At 40.5% G+C, this 24,574-nt stretch overlaps 2 non-coding genes and 13 pseudogenes across 2 annotated transcripts; 5 read left to right on the forward strand and 10 right to left on the reverse strand.

The window, feature by feature from the left end:
• Positions 1–18,652: 18,652 nt before the first annotated feature.
• TRNAS-GCU (transfer RNA serine (anticodon GCU)) lies at positions 18,653–18,725 on the reverse strand. Its single transcript has one exon. It is a non-coding gene; the product is annotated as a tRNA-Ser (tRNA).
• Positions 18,726–20,531: 1,806 nt separating this feature from the next.
• On the forward strand, positions 20,532–20,649 carry LOC149582377 (5S ribosomal RNA; annotated as a pseudogene).
• Positions 20,650–20,785: 136 nt separating this feature from the next.
• LOC149582378 (5S ribosomal RNA) lies at positions 20,786–20,888 on the forward strand (annotated as a pseudogene).
• Positions 20,889–21,009: 121 nt separating this feature from the next.
• LOC149582379 (5S ribosomal RNA) lies at positions 21,010–21,128 on the forward strand (annotated as a pseudogene).
• Positions 21,129–21,250: 122 nt separating this feature from the next.
• Positions 21,251–21,353, forward strand: LOC149582380 (5S ribosomal RNA; annotated as a pseudogene).
• Positions 21,354–21,474: 121 nt separating this feature from the next.
• Positions 21,475–21,593, forward strand: LOC149582381 (5S ribosomal RNA; annotated as a pseudogene).
• A 379-nt stretch (positions 21,594–21,972) lies between these two features.
• LOC149582382 (5S ribosomal RNA) lies at positions 21,973–22,091 on the reverse strand. Its single transcript, XR_016380610.1, has one exon. It is a non-coding gene; the product is annotated as a 5S ribosomal RNA (ribosomal RNA).
• A 135-nt stretch (positions 22,092–22,226) lies between these two features.
• On the reverse strand, positions 22,227–22,345 carry LOC149582383 (5S ribosomal RNA; annotated as a pseudogene).
• Positions 22,346–22,467: 122 nt separating this feature from the next.
• On the reverse strand, positions 22,468–22,570 carry LOC149582384 (5S ribosomal RNA; annotated as a pseudogene).
• A 376-nt stretch (positions 22,571–22,946) lies between these two features.
• LOC149582385 (5S ribosomal RNA) lies at positions 22,947–23,049 on the reverse strand (annotated as a pseudogene).
• Positions 23,050–23,184: 135 nt separating this feature from the next.
• LOC149582386 (5S ribosomal RNA) lies at positions 23,185–23,303 on the reverse strand (annotated as a pseudogene).
• A 121-nt stretch (positions 23,304–23,424) lies between these two features.
• Positions 23,425–23,527, reverse strand: LOC149582387 (5S ribosomal RNA; annotated as a pseudogene).
• Positions 23,528–23,662: 135 nt separating this feature from the next.
• On the reverse strand, positions 23,663–23,781 carry LOC149582388 (5S ribosomal RNA; annotated as a pseudogene).
• Positions 23,782–24,141: 360 nt separating this feature from the next.
• LOC149582389 (5S ribosomal RNA) lies at positions 24,142–24,260 on the reverse strand (annotated as a pseudogene).
• A 122-nt stretch (positions 24,261–24,382) lies between these two features.
• LOC149582390 (5S ribosomal RNA) lies at positions 24,383–24,485 on the reverse strand (annotated as a pseudogene).
• Positions 24,486–24,574: the final 89 nt, after the last annotated feature.

Below are 24,574 nucleotides of genomic sequence, written 5' to 3' on the forward strand. Positions count from 1 at the left end.
AACCAGAGTTACGAGCCTCCAGAATTTAGTCTAATGTATTTCCTATGGACGGGTTGTTTGTTTACGTTTAGCTTAATTACTCGGCCCCTGTTTTTCGTAGCTCAATGTTTTTAGTATGGTTAGATGGGGGACAAATTGGAATATAACATACTCAAAGGACATCGCCGTATCTACAGTAGAAACAGAGTTACGAGCCTGCAAAGTATAGTCTAATGCATTTTCTATGGAGGGGTTTGTTTGTTCATGTATTGCTTAATTACTTGACCCTGTTCTTTCGATTAAAAATAATAACATATCTTCAGTGTAGCGGTTATCGCATCCGCCTCACTCCCGGAAGGCCACAGGTTCGAAACCGCGAAGTTTTTTTTTATAATTATCCGAACATTTGTGTCAAGGTCACATTATTTACATCCCCGTATCTCTGGTAGAACCAGAGTTACGAGCCTCCAGAATTTAGTCTAATGTATTTCCTATGGACGGGTTGTTTGTTTACGTTTAGCTTAATTACTCGGCCCCTGTTTTTCGTAGCTCAATGTTTTTAGTATGGTTAGATGGGGGACAAATTGGAATATAACATACTCAAAGGACATCGCCGTATCTACAGTAGAAACAGAGTTACGAGCCTGCAAAGTATAGTCTAATGCATTTTCTATGGAGGGGTTTGTTTCTTCATGTATTGCTTAATTACTTGACCCTGTTCTTTCGATTAAAAATAATAACATATCTTCAGTGTAGCGGTTATCGCATCCGCCTCACTCCCGGAAGGCCACAGGTTCGAAACCGCGAAGTTTTTTTTATAATTATCCGAACATTTGGGTCAAGGTCACATTATTTACATCCCCGTATCTCTGGTAGAACCAGAGTTACGAGCCTCCAGAATTTAGTCTAATGTATTTCCTATGGACGGGTTGTTTGTTTACGTTTAGCTTAATTACTCGGCCCCTGTTTTTCGTAGCTCAATGTTTTTAGTATGGTTAGATGGGGGACAAATTGGAATATAACATACTCAAAGGACATCGCCGTATCTACAGTAGAAACAGAGTTACGAGCCTGCAAAGTATAGTCTAATGCATTTTCTATGGAGGGGTTTGTTTGTTCATGTATTGCTTAATTACTTGACCCTGTTCTTTCGATTAAAAATAATAACATATCTTTAGTGTAGCGGTTATCGCATCCGCCTCACTCCCGGAAGGCCACAGGTTCGAAACCGCGAAGTTTTTTTTTATAATTATCCGAACATTTGTGTCAAGGTCACATTATTTACATCCCCGTATCTCTGGTAGAACCAGAGTTACGAGCCTCCAGAATTTAGTCTAATGTATTTCCTATGGAGGGGTTTGTTTGTTTACGATTAGCTTAATTACTCGACTACTGTTTGTCGTAGCTCAATGTTTTTAGTATGGTTAGATGGGGGACAAATTGGACTATAACATACTCAAAGGACATCCCCGTATCTACAGTAGAAACAGAGTTACGAGCCTGCAAAGTATAGTCTAACTCATTTCCTATGGAGGGGGTTTGTTTCTTTACGTTTTGCTTAAGTACTCGGCCCCTGTTTGTCGTATTCCAAAGTTTTTAGTATGGTTAGATGAAAGACAAATTGGACTATAACATATCCTAAGGACATCCCGGTATCTCCAGTAGAAACAGAGTTACGAGCCTGCAAAGTTTATTTTCAAAAATCAAAAGTAACCTTCTAACAATAAGTGAGACAAAAAATAAGTTGACGACGATATTGAGGTAGCCTCAAGTTTAAAGCATCCTTGTATGGGGAGCAAAGAGTACTATAACATATCAAAAGGAGATCTCAGTATCTCTTGTAGAACAAGAGTTATGAGCCTCCAAAGTTTAGTGCAAAAATCATAAGTAACATAATAAAAATAAGTGAGACGATACCAAAGTTGACGAACATTTTGCTTAATATCTCGGCCCTTGTTTGTCGTAGCTCAATGTTTTTAGTATGGTTAGATGGGGGACAAATTGGACTATAACATACTCCAACCTATTGGTTAACAGCCGAACGCGCTAACCATTGAGCCACGGAAGCTCAGAAATTAAATGGTTGTCAGGTATTGTGGAAAAGTTTTGACTTTTAACGCTAAATCTGAGACCCCACAACACCTTTCCCGGGTGGGCTCGATACAACTAGAACGAATCATGTCAGGTGGGCAGGGAAGTGGGAAAAGGACGTGCCATGAAAATAGAGGCACCAAAGAAAAGTAGGAATGCCACCATCCACGTCGTTCATCCCTTCACACCAGGGGTACTAACTTATCTTTCCCTTTTAAACAACCATTTTTTACAGTGCAATTACTTATACCAGTATCAATGTCATTGTACCAAATTTTCTTTTTACCATATTTCACCAAATACATGTAATGCAATCACCTTATAAGTGTTCCTTTTAAACCAATACACCCTTTATACTTTTAACAAATACCAACATTACCTTTTACAAATAGTAATTTTACCTTTTACCAAACAACCTAGTTAACGGCAATAATGATTGGACAAAGTCAGCCAGGGACTCGCGAAGGGACCACCAAAAAGGGAGTATCCAAACTTCGGTCTGTACACCTGTTAATCACTCGTCGACGCCGTTCGAAATAAATCTTACAGCGCCGCTCGTATCGTGAATGCGCTACTAAGTGTATCGAAATAGCCAACTAATAATCGTCGCCTTTTTCTTAGGTACAGACTGTTAAAAAAGTCTTTGCGCGTTGCGTTTTTCGCATATATTTTACAATATTTCAAAAACTATTCAAGCTAGCGCTCTGGAATAAAGTGCGTTATAAAAGTTTTGCATTTCTCTTTCATATTTTACCCGTTCCAAAGTTGTCCTTTGCATACTTATACCGGAAACCGGAAATGTCAAAATTATCAACTTTGAAAATATTGGATTCTCGAAGATATAAATGCGATTTTCGGAATCCTTGGGGTCGATTCATATTTGAAAAGTGTTCACCAAATTCAATTCGGATGAATAGGTCACGAGTAATCAGCCTTTATTCAAAATCTGGCAACTTCGATTTAAATGGCGATAATTCATAATCGAGTATCGAATCTTTCTCGTAATAATGCTTGTTAGATGTTATGACACTTTATGCATATATATATGATTGGTCTTTTGGCGCAATACTTTGAAACAAATCAGACGTTCATTAAAGGGATGGTGAAGTGGAAAATGAAGTAATTTTTTTTAATTCTTCTATAAGACCAATCTGCATCGTGAAACATCCAGGAAATAACACCGAACGATTTTTAAACGACAATTAGTTTGAAATTTCATGGATAATTTTAAATAGGGATCTCCGACCAATCGCGTAGCGCCCCGCCTTTTTATCAACAATTTTCTCTTGGCACGCTCCGTGTTGAATAAATTTATCGCGAGACTTGAAAAAATTTGCACGATGTGACAATTGTGGCGCGAGACATGGAGTGTGCCACGAAAATTTTGTTAACGCAAAGGCACGGCGTTACGGGATTGGTCGGAGTTCCTTTTTTGAAATTATTCTTAAAATCTTAACCTAATTTGAATATTAAAATCAATGGGAGGTATTTCCTGAATTTTTCATTATGCATACTGGTAGAAGAATCAATAAAAAAATCACTTAATTTTCCACTTCCCACTCCCTTTAAGAGAAAACTCGCGTCTTTTGAAGAGGAGAAGCGGTTTGAAAATTTTGTTATTTGGGCCATGATATCATAATATTTAGAACTCATATTAATTACGTCTAGGTCTTCAGCCCGATTCATTGCAGCCTAGAGAAAATCTCATTCGTGATGGCGTATGCGCTTCACGTGATCCCTTCAAATAGACATATTCGACTATTCCAAATAAGAAACAACTTCAGAGGAGAGGGCTTCTATGCTAGGAATGTTCGCTACGCGATTGAGCTTCGCTAAACGGAGCCTGAGGTTGGCTATAGCCTCCCGCGTTTAGCGCAAATGTGAGGCCAGGGATAGATTTAATTTTAGAAGTGGGAATAGAGAATAGAGTAATCTAGGAACGCGTCAAATTCCCGGACCCCCTTCCACGGAAAGGAGGGGTATGAAAGAAGAGGCGTGTCAAAGCGACAAAGGTAAAAAGGAATAACGTATTTTTTGCCGATCTCGTCAGTAACGTCATAAAAACCTAGTTTAAGTGAGCTAATCTGAAATTTTAAACTTTTTATTACGGGTTGGAGGCAGGGGGCTCTATACTGGGCTATGAGTCGGACTGAATTAAACGCTAACCGTTCTCGAATCCTGCTTCTAAAATTAAATCTATCTCTATTGAGGCTTAATAATAAAGCCGACCACAACCAAAGCATAGGCAAAGGCGTATTTCACAACTGACGTTCAAAGCTACCGATGGAAAAACCTAAAAATTAAATGAAAACAAAAATGAATGCCTGTAAGAATGATCACAACTGAAAATAACAGCTAACAGCTTAAAACGAACCCGAACGGTAAACACTTGAAGTTGGCCTCTCTGCGCTGCTGGTCTGCTACTCCTTTCGTTTATTTTCTATGGCAAAAATACTAACTTTGGGAGGTATTGGGATATTAGGCCATTTTGTGTTTTAAGACTTTTATTGTGTAGAAAAGATAACTAGCCTTTTTAAAGAAATTTTGGATAACTATTAATATCATTATTGATAACTAGTTAAAAGTTGAAAAATGTTTATAAAATTTGGACGAACATTTTAAAATAACAAGACTTCCTTCGAGTTTCAAATTGAAGAATGCTCGTGTGCTTTATTGAACTATTTTATACAAACAAGACAGTCACTTTCAGCTTGAATTGTTGCTTGATATTTTATTGGACATCCCCTAGCCCTTGAAGGGAGGATGAAGAGGACAATAAAGTGATTTTTTTTTATCGATTCTTCTTCTAATTATAAGACCATTTTGCATAGTGAAACATCCAGGAAATACCGTCTGCGTTCTTGAACTATCTATTACAAACAAGACTGTCACTTTCAGTTTCAATTGTAGCTTAATATTTTACTTAACCTCCCGTAGCCCTTAAACACATTTTTAATCTTTTATTAAATGACAGACATAAACGCTAAATCAGGTTCAAGTCGGGCCAATCCAAAGCGTTAATTCCTTCGTTCTCCAAAAATCTTGCAACGAGTCGGGACGTATGGGTTGGACAATTGTCCTGCTGAGCCTGAAACCATACACTAAAACTATGTTTTAAGTTAATCAAGAATAACTATCAGGTTATTAATATTATTACCGGTCACGACGTGGGCTGGTTACTCATACGGAGAAAAAAATACCAGCGAACAGGGCGCATCTCTATTTTTAATATTACAATGCTTTACTTCCTAATTTCATTAGAGTTTATGTCTGTCTTTTAGAATACGATTAAGAATGTGTTTAATGGGAGGGTGAAATGAAAAATCAAATAATTTTTTATCGATTCTTCTACTAATTATAACACCATTCTGCATAGTGAAACATCCTGAAAATATCTCCGAATGGTTTTGAAACTCCAATTAGGTTCAGATTTTACGGAAAATTTGAAATAATGACCTCCGACCCATCGCGTAACGCCCTGCCTTCCTATTGACAAAATTCACGTGGCATGCTCCATGCCGAATGAAATTTATCGCGAGATTTAATAAAAATTGCTTGCGATGTGACTATCGTGGCGCGAGATATAGAGCGTGCAACGGAAATTTTGTTAACAGGAAGGCAGGGCGTTAAGCTATTAGTCAGTGGTGCTTACTTCAAATTATCTTTAAAATCTGAACCTAATTTGAATTTTAAAATCATTCGGAGACTATATTTCCTGGATGTTTCACTGTGCATATAATGGTCTCATAATAAGAAAAATCGATCAAAAAATCACTTTATTTTTCCTCTTCATCCTTCCTTTAACGACTAGGGGATGTCCAATAAAAGCAACAATTAAAACTGAAAGTGACTGTCTTTTTTGAAAAAAAATAGTTCAATAAAGCACACGAACATTCTTCAATTTGAAACTAAAAGGAAGTCTTGTTATTTAAATATTTTCGTCCAAATTTTATAAAAAAATTTCAACTTTTAACTAAATATTAAAATTTGTCCAAAGTTTCTTTAAACAAGGTCGTTTTTTCTTTCCTACACAATAAAAGTCTTAAAAAGTTAAAACTCAAATGCCCTAATATCCCATTCCTTCCAAAGTTAGTATTTTTGCCATAGAAAATAAACGAAAGGAGTAGCAGACCAGCAGCGCAGAGAGGCCAACTTCAAGTGTTTACCGTTCGCGTTCGTTTTAGCTGTTAGCTGTTATTTTCAGTTGTGATCATTCTTACCGGCATTCATTTTTTTTTCATTTAATTTTTAGGTTTTTCCATCCTTAGCTTTGAACGTCAGTTGTGAAATATGCCTTTGCCCATGCTTTGGTTGTGGTCGGCTTTATTATTAAGCCTCAATAGAGATAGATTTAATTTTAGAGGCAGGATTCGAGAACGGTTAGCGTTTAATTCAGTCCGACTCATAGCCCAGTATAGAGCCCCTCCCTCCAACCCGTAATAAAAAGTTTAAAATTTCACATTAGCTCACTTAAACTAGGTTTTTATGACGTTACTGACGGGATCGGCAAAAAATACGTTATTCCTTTTTACCTTTGTCGCTTTGACACGCCTCTTCTTTCATACCCCTCCTTTCCGTGGAAGGGGGTCCGGGAATTTGACGCGTTCCTAGATTACTCTATTCTCTATTCCCACTTCTAAAATTAAATCTATCCCTGGCCTCACATTTGCGCTAAACGCGGGAGGCTATAGCCAACCTCAGGCTCCGTTTAGCGAAGCTCAATCGCGTAGCGAACATTCCTAGCATAGAAGCCCTCTCCTCTGAAGTTGTTTCTTATTTGGAATAGTCGAATATGTCTATTTGAAGGGATCACGTGAAGCGCATACGCCATCACGAATGAGATTTTCTCTAGGCTGCAATGAATCGGGCTGAAGACCTAGACGTAATTAATATGAGTTCTAAATATTATGATATCATGGCCCAAATAACAAAATTTTCAAACCGCTTCTCCTCTTCAAAAGACGCGAGTTTTCTCTTAAAGGGAGTGGGAAGTGGAAAATTAAGTGATTTTTTTATTGATTCTTCTACCAGTATGCATAATGAAAAATTCAGGAAATACCTCCCATTGATTTTAATATTCAAATTAGGTTAAGATTTTAAGAATAATTTCAAAAAAGGAACTCCGACCAATCCCGTAACGCCGTGCCTTTGCGTTAACAAAATTTTCGTGGCACACTCCATGTCTCGCGCCACAATTGTCACATCGTGCAAATTTTTTCAAGTCTCGCGATAAATTTATTCAACACGGAGCGTGCCAAGAGAAAATTGTTGATAAAAAGGCGGGGCGCTACGCGATTGGTCGGCGATCCCTATTTAAAATTATCCATGAAATTTCAAACTAATTGTCGTTTAAAAATCGTTCGGTGTTATTTCCTGGATGTTTCACGATGCAGATTGGTCTTATAGAAGAATTAATAAAAAATTACTTTATTTTCCACTTCACCATCCCTTTAATGAACGTCTGATTTGTTTCAAAGTATTGCGCCAAAAGACCAATCATATATATATGCATAAAGTGTCATAACATCTAACAAGCATTATTACGAGAAAGATTCGATACTCGATTATGAATTATCGCCAATCTAACCAAGTTTGCCAGATTTTGAATAAAGGCTGATTACTCGTGACCTATTCATCCGAATTGAATTTGGTGAACACTTTTCAAATATGAATCGACCCCAAGGATTCCGAAAATCGCATTTATATCTTCGAGAATCCAATATTTTCAAAGTTGATAATTTTGACATTTCCGGTTTCCGGTATAAGTATGCAAAGGACAATTTTGGAACGGGTAAAATATGAAAGAGAAATTCAAAACTTTTATAACGCACTTTATTCCAGAGCGCTAGCTTGAATAGTTTTTGAAATATTGTAAAATATGTGCGAAAAACGCAACGCGCAAAGACTTTTTTAACAGTCTGTACGCCCCGATCAGGTCTTAATAATGCCCATGTGCAACTCTTTTATCTTGGCTAACCCTTTTATCCTTTTAGGAAAAGGTTCGTGCTCAATTAAGAGCTTTTTGTCCTTTCATGGACTTTGTCTAATGCCCGTGCTGGGGCATGGGAGGGGATACCCGGCTAGGTTATTTACTTATTTTCGCTCTTTATGGGGCATCTAATTTCTTACCGTGGCCACGCCATCATACAACCTCTCTTTCACAACAAGCCAAGACCGACCTATTGGTAATAAACCCTTATACCAAGCTCAACCAGAGCACTTAAACCAAGCTCAACCAGAACACCTTTAACCAATCTCAACCAGAGCACAACTTTAACCAAGCTCAACCAGAGGACAACTTTAACCAAGTTCAACCAGAGGACAACTTTAACCAAGCTCAACCAGAGCACAACTTTAACTCAGCTCAACCAGAGCACAACTTTAACTCAGCTCAACCAGAGCGCAACTTTAACCAAGCTCAACCAGAGCACAACTTTAACTCAGCTCAACCAGAGCACAACTTTAACTCAGCTCAACCAGAGCACAACTTTAACTCAGCTCAACCAGAGCACAACTTTAACCAAGCTCAACCAGAGCACAAGTTTCTATCTTACGTCAACTTAGTGTCAAACCTTCGTTTCACTTAATACAAATTTTTCTACGAACCCAACTTCATTGCGAAGTGCGAATCAATTTTATCAACCTGAAGTGTAACGGTTGTTCGTTGCTTCCAAACTGCATATAGTTGCATCCAACCTTGACAAACACCACTCCTTCGGCTTCTGTAGACTCTGATGTCTTTGGGCTGGGACTCCTTTATCCCGCTCCTTGTCGCTCTCCGCCGCTGGACTTCTTGCGGCACGTTCATGTACCCTTTCTCTCAGGCATCGGCAAAAAGCATCCATCGTGGAGTTGACTAGAGACTTGAAGATTTCCAAAATTTTTCGAAGTTCTCGAACCAAGTCCAATTTTCACAAAATTGTCCAATTAACGTAATTTTTCCCGAGCACGTAATTTGTCCCGGGCGCGTAATTAATCCCGAGCACGTAATTAGTCCCGGGTTTCGGCACCATTTTATGTTGCGACTTCCATCCCAACATAAGAGTTTGTGATACCCTTCTGATATCACATTGGCGGACTGAAACACCGATCTAAATCCCTAACTTATTTGTGTGTCTTTATTCAAAAACGAAGAAGCTCCAAATGCAATCGTCAATAATTTCTTTAATTGTTGTATTGTCTGTCAAATCATACTCAAATTAACATATCTTTACATTAATTTTCCTTAAAACACGTCCGTTTATCTAAAGTTCTAAATCTTTCTTTTACAACCTCTCTCGGCAGAGTCGGTTTGCTTTCTATATTGTCCGATGGTAACAAGCGCTCTTTTTCCATCAAGAGTCCAATACGTTCTACTCAGGCTTTGCTTTTGCTAGTTTTAACACAAAGTTCAAGTTTTACCCCCTATTATTGTTACAAAGCGATCCCCAATATTCGTCACTCCGAAGTTTTATGACTTTACAGGGCCAGAGGGCCTTTTAACATCCTAGTAACAAAAACCATCCGTCGAACCTTTCAAATGCATTACTATAGCCTTTACAATAGTACAGTATTTCTTAGCAATTACAGGCCGTGCCATACGACAGTTCTTATTTTGGTTTAGAGTTAAATGTTATCTTAAAGGTCTTTACATAAAAAACATATCAAACATAAGTATTCATTATAAGTAAACCTTAAATAATCTTAACTAAACTGTATCTAAACTAAATTCGGACCATAAAAACCCATAACTTCTGCTTATGGGAAAAAAGGTCCTGGGAAAACCCCAGTGGGGAAAACCATTAATTTCAATCATTATTTAGGTCTAAATGACCAGGCTCGTTGTGGATCGCCGGATTCAACAATCTGAGACCCTACAACACCTCTCCCGGGTGGGCTCGAACCACCAACCTTTCGAATAACAGCTGAACGCGCTAACCATTGCGCCACGGAAGCCCAAAAATTAAATGCTCGTCAGGTATTGTGTAAAAACCTTGACTTTTTACGTCACATCTGAGACCTCACAACACCACTCCCGGATGGGCTCGAACCACTAACCTATTGTTTAACAGCCGAACGCGCTAAACATTGCGCCACAGAAGCCCAAAAATTAAATGGTCGTCAGGTATTGTGGAAAAGTTTTGACTTTTTACGCTACATCTGAGACCCCACAACACCTCTCCCGGATGGGCTCGAACCACCAACCTTTCGATTAACAGCTGAACGCGCTAACCATTGCGCCACGGAAGCCCAAAAATTAAATGCTCGTCAGGTATTGTGTAAAAACCTTGACTTTTTACGTCACATCTGAGACCTCACAACACCACTCCCGGATGGGCTCGAACCACCAACCTATTGGTTAACAGCCGAACGCGCTAACCATTGCGCCACGGAAGCCCAAAAATTAAATGGTCGTCAGGTGTTGTGGAAAAAACCTTGACTTTTTACGTCACATCTGAGACGTCACAACACCGCTCCCGGATGGGCTCGAGCCACACACCTATTGGTTAACAGCCGAACGCGCTAACCTTTGAGCCACGGAAGCTCAGAAATTAAATGGTTGTCAGGTATTGTGTATAAGTTATGACTTTTTACGTTACATCTGAGACCCTACAACACCTCTTCCGGTTGGGCTCGAACCACCAACCTTTCGGTTAACAGCCGAACGCGCTAACCATTGCGCCAAGGAAGCCCAAAAATTTAATGGTCGTCAGGTATTGTTGCAAAACTTTGTCTTTCTACGTTACATTTGAGATAACACACCACCGCTCCCGGGTGGGCTCGAACCACCAACCTATTGGTTAACAGCCGAACGCGCTAACCATTGAGCCACGGAAGCTCAGAAATTAAATGGTTGTCACGTATTGTGGATAAGTTTTGCCTTTTTACGCTACATCTGAGACCCCACAACACCTCTTCCGGGTGCGCTTGAACCACCAGCCTTTCGATTAACAGTTGAACGCGCTAATAATTGCGCCAAGGAAGCCCAAAAATTAAATGTTCGTCAGGTATTGTGGAAAAACTCTGACATATTACGTTACATCTGAGACGTCACAACACCGCTCCAGGATGGGCTCGAACCACCAACCTTTAGGTTAACAGCCGAACGCGCTAACCATTGAGCCACGGAAGCCCAAAAATTAAATGCTCGTCAGGTATTGTGTAAAAACCTTGACTTTTTGCCTCACATCTGAGACCTCACAACACCGCTCCCGGATGGGCTCGAACAACCAACCTATTGGTTAACAGCCGAACGCGCTAACCAATGCGCCACGGAAGCCCAAAAGTTAAATGCTCGTCAGGTATTGTGTAAAAACCTTGACTTTTTACGTCACATCTGAGACCTCACAACACCGCTCCCGTTTGTGCTCGATCCACCAACCTTTTGCTTAAGAGCTAAACAAGCTAACGAAGCCTACGAAAGCCTATAAGTTAAATTGTCGTCAGGTATTGTGGAAAATCTTTGTCTTTTTACGTTACATATGAGACCCCACAACACCGCTCCCGGGTGGGCTCCAAGCATCAACCTTTCGGTTAACAGCCGAACGCACTAACCATTGAGCCACGGAAATTCAGAAATTAAATGGTCGTCAGGTATTGTGGAAAAGCTTTGACTTTTTACGTTACATCTGATACCTCACAACACCGCTCCCAGGTGGGCTCGAACCACCAACCTTTCGGTTAACAGCTGAACGCGCCAACCATGGCGCCAAGGAAGCCCAAAAATTAAATGTTCTTCAGCTATTGTGGAAAAACTTGGACTTTTTACCTTACATCTGAGACCTGAAATGGTCGTCAGGTATTGTAGAAAAACTTTGGCTTTTTACGTTACATCTGATACCTCACAACACCGCTCCCGGGTGTGCTCGAACCACCAAACATTTGATTAAGAGCTAAACGCGCTAACCATTGCGCTACGAAAGCCCAAAAATTAAATGTTCGTCAGGTGTTGTGGAAACATTTTGACTTTTTACGTTACATCTGAGACCTCTCAACACCGCTCCCGTTTGTGCTCGATCCACCAACCTTTTGCTTAAGAGCTAAACAAGCTAACCATTGCGCTACGAAAGCCTATAAGTTAAATTGTCGTCAGGTATTGTGGAAAATCTTTGTCTTTTTACGTTACATATGAGACCCCACAACACCGCTCCCGGGTGGGCTCCAAGCATCAACCTTTCGGTTAACAGCCGAACGCGCTAACCATTGAGCCACGGAAATTCAGAAATTTAATGGTCGTCATGTATTGTGGAAAAGCTTTGACTTTTTACGTTACATCTGATACCTCACAACACCGCTCCCAGGTGGGCTCGAATCACCAACCTTTCGGTTAACAGCTGAACGCGCCAAACATTGCGCCACGGAAGCCCAAAAATTAAATGTTCTTCAGCTATTGTGGAAAAACTTGGACTTTTTACCTTACATCTGAGACCTGAAATGGTCGTCAGGTATTGTAGAAAAACTTTGGCTTTTTACGTTACATCTGATACCTCACAACACCGCCCCCGGGTGTGCTCGAACCACCAAACATTTGATTAAGAGCTAATCGCGCTAACCATTGCGCTACGAAAGCCTATAAATTAAAAGGTCGTCAGGAATTGAGGAAAATCTTTGGCATTTTACGTTACATCTGAGACCTTACAACACCGCTCCCGGGTGTGCTAGAACCACCAACCTTTCGGTTAACAGCCGAACGCGCTAACCATTGCGCAACGGAAGCCCAAAAATTAAATGTTCGTCAGGTGTTGTGGAAACATTTTGACTTTTTACGTTACATCTGAGACCTCTCAACACCGCTCCCGTTTGTGCTCGATCCACCAACCTTTTGCTTAAGAGCTAAACAAGCTAACCATTGCGCTACGAAAGCCTATAAGTTAAATTGTCGTCAGGTATTATGGAAAATCTTTGTCTTTTTACGTTACATATGAGACCCCACAACACCGCTCCCGGGTGGGCTCCAAGCATCAACCTTTCGGTTAACAGCCGATCGCGCTAACCATTGAGCCACGGAAATTCAGAAATTAAATGGTCGTCAGGTATTGTGGAAAAGCTTTGACTTTTTACGTTACATCTGATACCTCACAACACCGCTCCCAGGTGGGCTCGAACCACCAACCTTTCGGTTAACAGCTGAACGCGCCAACCATTGCGCCACGGAAGCCCAAAAATTAAATGTTCTTCAGCTATTGTGAAAAAACTTGGACTTTTTACCTTACTTCTGAGACCTGAAATGGTCGTCAGGTATTGCAGAAAAACTTTGGCTTTTTACGTTACATCTGATACCTCACAACACCGCTTCCGGGTGTGCTCGAACCACCAACCTTTCGGTTAACAGCCGAACGCGCTAACCATTGCGCAACGGAAGCCCAAAAATTAAATGTTCGTCAGGTGTTGTGGAAACATTTTGACTTTTTACGTTACATCTGAGACCTCTCAACACCGCTCCCGTTTGTGCTCGATCCACCAACCTTTTGCTTAAGAGCTAAACAAGCTAACGAAGCCTACGAAAGCCTATAAGTTAAATTGTCGTCAGGTATTGTGGAAAATCTTTGTCTTTTTACGTTACATATGAGACCCCACAACACCGCTCCCGGGTGGGCTCCAAGCATCAACCTTTCGGTTAACAGCCGAACGCACTAACCATTGAGCCACGGAAATTCAGAAATTAAATGGTCGTCAGGTATTGTGGAAAAGCTTTGACTTTTTACGTTACATCTGATACCTCACAACACCGCTCCCAGGTGGGCTCGAACCACCAACCTTTCGGTTAACAGCTGAACGCGCCAACCATTGCGCCAAGGAAGCCCAAAAATTAAATGTTCTTCAGCTATTGTGGAAAAACTTGGACTTTTTACCTTACTTCTGAGACCTGAAATGGTCGTCAGGTATTGCAGAAAAACTTTGGCTTTTTACGTTACATCTGATACCTCACAACACCGCTTCCGGGTGTGCTCGAACCACCAACCTTTCGGTTAACAGCCGAACGCGCTAACCATTGCGCAACGGAAGCCCAAAAATTAAATGTTCGTCAGGTGTTGTGGAAACATTTTGACTTTTTACGTTACATCTGAGACCTCTCAACACCGCTCCCGTTTGTGCTCGATCCACCAACCTTTTGCTTAAGAGCTAAACAAGCTAACCATTGCGCTACGAAAGCCTATAAGTTAAATTGTCGTCAGGTATTGTGGAAAATCTTTGTCTTTTTACGTTACATATGAGACCCCACAACACCGCACCCGGGTGGGCTCCAAGCATCAACCTTTCGGTTAACAGCCGATCGCGCTAACCATTGAGCCACGGAAATTCAGAAATTAAATGGTCGTCAGGTATTGTGGAAAAGCTTTGACTTTTTACGTTACATCTGATACCTCACAACACCGCTCCCAGGTGGGCTCGAACCACCAACCTTTCGGTTAACAGCTGAACGCGCCAACCATTGCGCCACGGAAGCCCAAAAATTAAATGTTCTTCAGCTATTGTGGAAAAACTTGGACTTTTTACCTTACTTCTGAGACCTGAAATGGTCGTCAGGTATTGCAGAAAAACTTTGGCTTTTTACGTTACATCTGATACCTCACAACACCGCTTCCGGGTGTGCTCGAACCACCAACCTTTCGGTTAACAGCCGAACGCGCTAACCATTGCGCAACGGAAGCCCAAAAATTAAATGTTCGTCAGGTGTTGTGGAAACATTTTGACTTTTTACGTTACATCTGAGACCTCTCAACACCGCTCCCGTTTGTGCTCGATCCACCAACCTTTTGCTTAAGAGCTAAACAAGCTAACCATTGCGCTACGAAAGCCTATAAGTTAAATTGTCGTCAGGTATTGTGGAAAATCTTTGTCTTTTTACGTTACATATGAGAACCCACAACACCGCTCCCGGGTGGGCTCCAAGCATCAACCTTTCGGTTAACAGCCGAACGCGCTAACCATTGAGCCACGGAAATTCAGAAATTAAATGGTCGTCAGGTATTGTGGAATAGCTTTGACTTTTTACGTTACATCTGATACCTCACAACACCGCTCCCAGGTGGGCTCGAACCACCAACCTTTCGGTTAACAGCTGAACGCGCCAACCATTGCGCCACGGAAGCCCAAAAATTAAATGTTCTTCAGCTATTGTGGAAAAACTTGGACTTTTTACCTTACATCTGAGACCTGAAATGGTCGTCAGGTATTGCAGAAAAACTTTGGCTTTTTACGTTACATCTGATACCTCACAACACCGCTTACGGGTGTGCTCGAACCACCAACCTTTCGGTTAACAGCCGAACGCGCTAACCATTGCGCAACGGAAGCCCAAAAATTAAATGTTCGTCAGGTGTTGTGGAAACATTTTGACTTTTTACGTTACATCTGAGACCTCTCAACACCGCTCCCGTTTGTGCTCGATCCACCAACCTTTTGCTTAAGAGCTAAACAAGCTAACCATTGCGCTACGAAAGCCTATAAGTTAAATTGTCGTCAGGTATTGTGGAAAATCTTTGTCTTTTTACGTTACATATGAGACCCCACAACACCGCTCCCGGGTGGGCTCCAAGCATCAACCTTTCGGTTAACAGCCGAACGCGCTAACCATTGAGCCACGGAAATTCAGAAATTAAATGGTCGTCAGGTATTGTGGAAAAGCTTTGACTTTTTACGTTACATCTGATACCTCACAACACCGCTCCCAGGTGGGCTCGAACCACCAACCTTACGGTTAACAGCTGAACGCGCCAACCATTGCGCCACGGAAGCCCAAAAATTAAATGTTCTTCAGCTATTGTGGAAAAACTTGGACTTTTTACCTTACATCTGAGAACTGAAATGGTCGTCAGGTATTGTAGAAAAACTTTAGCTTTTTACGTTACATCTGATACCTCACAACACCGCTTCCGGGTGTGCTCGAACCACCAACCTTTCGGTTAACAGCCAAACGCGCTAACCATTGCGCAACGGAAGCCCAAAAATTAAATGTTCTTCAGCTATTGTGGAAAAACTTTGACTTTTTACGTTACATCTGAGACCTCACAACACCGCTTCCGGGTGTGCTCGAACCACCAACCTTTCGGTTAACAGCCAAACGCGCTAACCATTGCGCAACGGAAGCCCAAAAATTAAATGTTCGTCAGGTGTTGTGGAAACATTTTGACTTTTTACGTTACATCTGAGACCTCTCAACACCGCTCCCGTTTGTGCTCGATCCACCAACCTTTTGCTTAAGAGCTAAACAAGCTAACCATTGCGCTACGAAAGCCTATAAGTTAAATTGTCGTCAGGTATTGTGGAAAATCTTTGTCTTTTTACGTTACATATGAGACCCCACAACACCGCTCCCGGGTGGGCTCCAAGCATCAACCTTTCGGTTAACAGCCGAACGCGCTAACCATTGAGCCACGGAAATTCAGAAATTAAATGGTCGTCAGGTATTGTGGAAAAGCTTTGACTTTTTACGTTACATCTGATACCTCACAACACCGCTCCCAGGTGGGCTCGAACCACCAACCTTACGGTTAACAGCTGAACGCGCCAACCATTGCGCCACGGAAGCCCAAAAATTAAATGTTCTTCAGCTATTGTGGAAAAACTTGGACTTTTTACCTTACATCTGAGACCTGAAATGGTCGTCAGGTATTGCAGAAAAACTTTGGCTTTTTACGTTACATCTGATACCTCACAACACCGCTTCCGGGTGTGCTCGAACCACCAACCTTTTGCTTAAGAGCTAAACAAGCTAACCATTGCGCTACGAAAGCCTATAAGTTAAATTGTCGTCAGGTATTGTGGAAAATCTTTGTCTTTTTACGTTACATATGAGACCCCACAACACCGCTCCCGGGTGGGCTCCAAGCATCAACCTTTCGGTTAACAGCCGAACGCGCTAACCATTGAGCCACGGAAATTCAGAAATTAAATGGTCGTCAGGTATTGTGGAAAAGCTTTGACTTTTTACGTTACATCTGATACCTCACAACACCGCTCCCAGGTGGGCTCGAACCACCAACCTTACGGTTAACAGCTGAACGCGCCAACCATTGCGCCACGGAAGCCCAAAAATTAAATGTTCTTCAGCTATTGTGGAAAAACTTGGACTTTTTACCTTACATCTGAGAACTGAAATGGTCGTCAGGTATTGTAGAAAAACTTTAGCTTTTTACGTTACATCTGATACCTCACAACACCGCTTCCGGGTGTGCTCGAACCACCAACCTTTCGGTTAACAGCCAAACGCGCTAACCATTGCGCAACGGAAGCCCAAAAATTAAATGTTCTTCAGCTATTGTGGAAAAACTTTGACTTTTTACGTTACATCTGAGACCTCACAACACCGCTTCCGGGTGTGCTCGAACCACCAACCTTTCGGTTAACAGCCAAACGCGCTAACCATTGCGCAACGGAAGCCCAAAAATTAAATGTTCTTCAGCTATTGTGGAAAAACTTTGACTTTTTACGTTACATCTGAGACCTCACAACACTGCTCCCGGGTGTGCTCCATCCACCAACCTTTCGGTTAACAGCTGAACGCGCTAACCATCGCGCCACGGAAGCCCTAAAATTAAACTTTCGTCAGGTATTGTGGAAAAACTTTGACTTTTTACGTTACATCTGATACCTCACAACACCGCTCCCAGGTGGGCTCGAACCACCAACCTTTCGGTTAACAGCTGAACGCGCCAACCATTGCGCCACGGAAGCCCAAAAATTAAATGTTCTTCAGCTATTGTGGAAAAACTTGGACTTTTTACCTTACATCTGAGACCTGAAATGGTCGTCAGGTATTGCAGAAAAACTTTGGCTTTTTACGTTACATCTGATACCTCACAACACCGCTTCCGGGTGTGCTCGAACCACCAACCTTTTGCTTAAGAGCTAAACAAGCTAACCATTGCGCTACGAAAGCCTATAAGTTAAATTGTCGTCAGGTATTGTGGAAAATCTTTGTCTTTTTACGTTACATATGAGACCCCACAACACCGCTCCCGGGTGGGCTCCAAGCATCAACCTTTCGGTTAACAGCCGAACGCGCTAACCATTGAGCCACGGAAATTCAGAAATTAAATGGTCGTCAGGTATTGTGGAAAAGCTTTGACTTTTTACGTTACATCTGATACCTCACAACACCGCTCCCAGGTGGGCTCGAACCACCAACCTTACGGTTAACAGCTGAACGCGCCAACCATTGCGCCACGGAAGCCCAAAAATTAAATCTTCTTCAGCTATTGTGGAAAAACTTGGACTTTTTACCTTACATCTGAGAACTGAAATGGTCGTCAGGTATTGTAGAAAAACTTTAGCTTTTTACGTTACATCTGATACCTCACAACACCGCTTCCGGGTGTGCTCGAACCACCAACCTTTCGGTTAACAGCCAAACGCGCTAACCATTGCGCAACGGAAGCCCAAAAATTAAATGTTCTTCAGCTATTGTGGAAAAACTTTGACTTTTTACGTTACATCTGAGACCTCACAACACTGCTCCCGGGTGTGCTCCATCCACCAACCTTTCGGTTAACAGCTGAACGCGCTAACCATCGCGCCACGGAAGCCCTAAAATTAAACTTTCGTCAGGTATTGTGGAAAAACTTTGACTTTTTACGTTACATCTGATACCTCACAACACCGCTCCCGGGTGGGCTCGAACCACTAACCTTTCGGTTAGCAGCCGAACGCGCTTACCATTGAGCCACGGAAGCCCAAAAATTACATGGTCTTCAGATATTGTTGAAAAATTATGACTTTTTACGCTACATCTGAGACCCCACAACACCGCTCCAGGGTGGGCTCCAAGCACCAACATTTCAGTTAACAGCCGAACGCGTAAAGCATTGCGCCATGGAAGCTTAGAAAATAAATGGTTGTCAAGTATTGTGGAAAAGTTTGCCTTTTTACATTACTTATAAAACTTCACACCTACGCTCCCGGGTCGTCTCGAACCACCAACCTTTCGGTTAACAGCTGAACGCGCTAACCATTGCGCCACGGAAGCCCAAGAATTAAATGTTCGACAGGTATTGTGGAAAAACCTTGCTATTTACATTATATCTGAGAATTTTTTCACTATTTTCAAATATAACCACTGAAACCATTTTTTTTGTACTTTTTGCTTTAATTCAAGCAAATGTAACGATATTCATTCTAAAAACTTCAAATTGAATTTTCAATAAGAAATCGTTGTCACGGATTTTGTATCTTGAAGACAAAAAATATGCGATTTTTTCGATAGACTTTTGAATGCATTTTTTTCTGGACAATTTTTTGACCGAATTCAGCTTAATTACCTATAAAATACTCATTAAAAGTGATTTCATCTCGATTGATCAATAAATAAAAATGTACCTAGATTTTTAATAACATTTTCAAAATCGACGTTTCTCGGCCATAGAAGCATATTTTGAGTATTTCTTCACTATTTTCAAATATAACCACTGAAACCATTATTTTTGTACTTTTTGCTTTAATTCAAGCAAATGTAACGATATTCATTCAAAAAACTGTTCAAATTCAACTTTCAAAAATAAATCGTTGTCACGGACTTTCTACCTTGAATAAAAAAACATGTGATTTTTTCGGTACACTTTTGAATGCATTATTTTCTGCACAAATTTTTGACCGAATTTACCTTAAATACCTATTAAATACTCATTAAAAGTGATTTCATCTCGATTGATCAATAAATAAAAATGTACCTCGATTTTTAATACCATTTTCAAAATCGACGTTTCTCGACCAGAGAAGAACATTTTGAGTTTTTTTTCGCTATTTTCAAGTATAACCACTGACACCATTATTTTTGTACTTTTTTCTTTAATTCAAGCAAATATATCGGTAACGTAAAAAGTCAAAGCTTTTCCACAATACCTGACGACCATTTACATTTTGGGCTTCCTTTGCGCAATGGTTAACGCGTTCGGCTGTTAATCGAAAGGTTTGTGGATCGAGCACGCCCGGGAGCGGTGTTGTGAGGTCTCAGATGTAACGTAAAAAGTCAAAGCTTTTCCACAATACCTGACGACCATTTAATTTCTGGGCTTCCGTGGCGCCTTTTAGCGCGTTCGGCTGTTATCAGAAAGGTTGGTGGATCGAGCACACCCGGGAGCGGTGTTTTGAGGTATCAGATATAACGTAAAAAGCCAAAGTTTTTCCACAATACCTGACGACCATTTCAGGTCTCAGATGTAACGTAAAATGTCAAAGTTTTTCCACAATACCTGAAGAACATTTAATTTTTGGGCTTCCGGGGCGCAATAGTTAGCGCGTTCAGCTGTTAACTGAAAGGTCGGTGGTTCGAGCCCATCCGGGAACGATGGTGTGAAGTTTTAGAAGTAACGTAGAAAGTCAAAGCTTTTCATCTTTATCAAACAATAACAAAAAGAAGATATGTTTGTTTTTTCATATCTATTGGAATTTAAAAGAGGAAAAAAATTAAAAAGCCATTGTTTAAAAGATGAAGGTTAATTTGTCTCACTAAATTTAAATTCGAATTATTAACTAGACCTCTCGGCAACGGCCATATCACGCTGAGAACACCGGTTCTCGTCCGATCGCCGACGTTAGCAGCGTCGAGCGCAGTCAATACTTGGGAGGGAGACCACTTAGGAACACTGCGTGCCGTTGGCTTTTTCACTTTTTTTCCTCTTTTAAATTTTAAAAGATATGAAAAAAGCAAACATGTTTTCTTTTTGTTATTGTATTAAAATGATGAAGGCTAATTTGTCTCACTTAATTTAAATTCGAATTATTAACTAGCACTCTCGGCAACGGCTATATCACGCTGAAATCACCGGTTCTCGTCCGATCACCAAAGTTAAGCAGCGTCGAGCGCAGTCAGTACTTGGGAACACTGCGTGCCGTTGGCTTTTTCCTTTTTGTTTCCTCTTTTAAATTCCACCAGATATGAAAAAAGCAAACATATATTCTTTTTGATTTTTTTTTTAAAAATGAAGGTTAATTAAATTCAAATTATTAAATAGCACTCTCGGCAACGGCCATATCAGGCTGAAAACACCGGTTCTCGTCCGATCACCGAAGTTAAGCAGCGTCGAGCGCAGTCAGTACTTGGGAGGTAGACCATTTAGGAACACTGCGTGCCGTTGGCTTTTTCACTTTTTTTTCCTCTTTTAAATTCCAATTGATATGAAAAAAGCAAACACATCTTCATTTTGTTATTGTTTTATAAAGATGAAGGTTAATTAAATTCAAATTATTAACTAGCACTCTCGGAAACGGCCATATCCCGCTGAATACACCGGTTCTCGTCCGATCACCGAAGTTAAGCAGCGTCGAGCGCAGTCAGTACTTGGGAACACTGCGTGCCGTTGGCTTTTTCCTTTTTGTTTCCTCTTTTAAATTCCACCAGATATGAAAAAAGCAAACATATATTCTTTTTGATTTTTTTTTAAAAAATGAAGGTTAATTAAATTCAAATTATTAAATAGCACTCTCGGCAACGGCCATATCAGGCTGAAAACACCGGTTCTCGTCCGATCACCGAAGTTAAGCAGCGTCGAGCGCAGTCAGTACTTGGGAGGGAGACCACTTAGGATCACTGCGTGCCATTGGCTTTTTCACATTTTTTCTCCTGTTTTAAATTCCAATAGATATGGAAAAAGCAAAATATTTTCTTTTTGTTATTGTTTTATAAAGATGAAGGTTAAATAAATTCAAATTATTAAATAGCACTCTCGGCAACGGCCATATCACGCTGAAAACACCGGTTAAGCAGCGTGGAGTACTGACTGCTCGACGCTGCTTAATTATGGTGATCGGACGAGAACCGGTGTTTTCAGGGTGATATGGCCGTTGCCGAGAGTGCTAGTTAATAATTCGAATTTAAATTAAGTGATATAAATTAACCTTCATCATTTTAAAACAATAACATAAAGAAAATATGTTTGCTTTTTTCATATCTATTGGAATTTAAAAGAGGAAAAAAATTGAAAAAGCCAACGGCGCGCAGTGTTCCTAAGTGGTCTCCCTCCCAAGTACTAACTGCGCTCGACGCTGCTTAACTTCGGTGATCGGACGAGAACCGGTGTTTTCAGCGTGACATGGCCGTTGCCGAAAGTGCTAGTTAATAATCAGAATTTAAATTAAGTGAGACAAATTAACCTTCATCGTTTTAAAACAATAACAAAAGAAAATATGTTTGCTTTATTCATATCTATTGGAATTTAAAAGACGAAGAAAAGTGAAAAACCCAACGGCACGCAGTGTTCCTAATTGGTCTCTCTCCCAAGTACTGACTGCGCTCGACGCTGCTTAACTTCGGTGATCGGACGAGAACCTTTGTTTGCAGCGTGATATGGCCGTTGCCGAGAGTGCTATTTAATAATTTGAATTTAATTAACCTTCATTTTTATAAAACAATAACAAAAAGAAGATATGTTTGTTTTTTTCATATCTGGTGGAATTTAAAAGAGGAAATAAAAGTGACAAAGCCAACGGCACGCAGTGTTTTCAAGTACTGACTGCGCTCGACGCTGTTTAACTTCGGTGATCGGACGAGAACCGGTGTTTTCAGCGTGATATGGCCGTTGCCGAGATTGGTAGTTAATAATTCAAATTTAAATTAAGTGAAACCAATTAACCTTCATCTTTTTAAAACAATAGCAAAAGAAAATATGTTTGCTTTTTTCATATCTATTGGAATTTAAAAGAGGAAGAAAAGTGAAAAAGCCAACGGCATGCAGTGTTCCTAAGTTGTCTCCCTCCCAAGTACTTACTGCGCTCGACGCTGCTTAACTTCGGTGATCGGACGACAACCTCTGTTTTGAGCGTGGTATGGCCGTTGCCGAGAGTGCTATTTAATAATTTGAATTTAATTAACCTTCATCTTTATAAAATAATAACAAAAAGAAGATATGTTTGTTTTTTTCATATCTGGTGGAATTTAAAAGAGGAAACAAAAGTGACAAAGCCAACGGCACGCAGTGTTCGCAAGTACTGACTGCGCTCGACGCTGTTTAACTTCGGTGATCGGACGAGAACCAGTGTTTTCAGCGTGATATGGCCGTTGCCGAGAGTGCTAGATAATAATTCGAATTTAAATTAAGTGAAACAAATTAACCTTCATCGCTTTAAAACAATAACAAAAGAAAATATGTTTGCTTTTTTCATATCTATTGGAATTTAAAAGACGAAGAAAAGAGAAAAACCCAACGGCACGCAGTGTTCCTAATTGGTCTCCCTCCCAAGTACTGACTGCGCTTGACGCTGCTTAACTTCGGTGATCGGACGAGAACCTTTGTTTTCAGCGTGATATGGCCGTTGCCGAGAGTGCTATTTAATAATTTGAATTTAATTAACCTTCATTTTTATAAACAATAACAAAAAGAAGATATGTTTGTTTTTTTCATATCTGGTGGAATTTAAAAGAGGAAACAAAAGTGACAAAGCCAACGGCACGCAGTGTTCCCAAGTACTGACTGCGCTCGACGCTGTTTAACTTCGGTGATCGGACGAGAACCGGTGTTTTCAGCGTGATATGGCCGTTGCCGAGATTGGTAGTTAATAATTCAAATTTAAATTAAGTGAAACCAATTAACCTTCATCTTTTTAAAACAATAACGAAAGAAAATATGTTTGCTTTTTTCAAATCTATTGGAATTTAAAAGACGAATAAAAGTGAAAAACCCAACGGCACGCAGTGTTCCTAATTGGTCTCCCTCCAAAGTACTGACAGCGCTCGACGTTGCTTAACTTCGGTGATCGGACGAAAACGGGTGTTTTCAGCGTGATATGGCCGTTGCCGAGAGTGCTATTTAATAATTTGAATTTAATAAACATTCATCTTTATAAAACAATAACAAAAAGAAGATATGTTTGCTTTTTTCATATCTGGTGGAATTTAAAAGAGGAAACAAAAGTGACAAAGCCAACGGCACGCAGTGTTCCCAAGTACTGACTGCGTTCGACGCTGCTTAACTTCGGTGATCGGGCGAGAACCGGTGTTTTCAGCGTGATATGGCTGTTGCCGAGAGTGCTAGTTAATAATTCGAATTTAAATTAAGTGAGATAAATTAACCTTCATCTTTTTAAAACAATAGCAAAAGAAAATATGTTTGCTTTTTTCATATCTATTGGAATTTAAAAGAGGAAGAAAAGTGAAAAAGCCAACGGCACGCAGTGTTCCTAAGTTTTCTCCCTCCCAAGTACTTACTGCGCTCGACGCTGCTTAACTTCGGTGATCGGACGAGAACCTCTTTTTTCAGCGTGATATGGCCGTTGCCGAGAGTGCTATTTAATAATTTGAATTTAATTAACCTTCATTTTTATAAAACAATAACAAAAAGAAGATATGTTTGTTTTTTTCATATCTGGTGGAATTTAAAAGAGGAAACAAAAGTGACAAAGCCAACGGCACGCAGTGTTCCCAAGTACTGACTGCGCTCGACGCTGTTTAACTTCGGTGATCGGACGAGAACCGGTGTTTTCAGCGTGATATGGCCGTTGCCGAGATTGGTAGTTAATAATTCAAATTTAAATTTAGTGAAACCAATTAACCTTCATCTTTTTAAAACAATAACAAAAGAAAATATGTTTG

This window comes from Phalangium opilio, unplaced genomic scaffold, assembly GCF_054372755.1.
Source record: "Phalangium opilio isolate 3A_F unplaced genomic scaffold, DU_Popi_V2 ptg001675l_1, whole genome shotgun sequence".
Taxonomy (NCBI): domain Eukaryota; kingdom Metazoa; phylum Arthropoda; class Arachnida; order Opiliones; family Phalangiidae; genus Phalangium; species Phalangium opilio.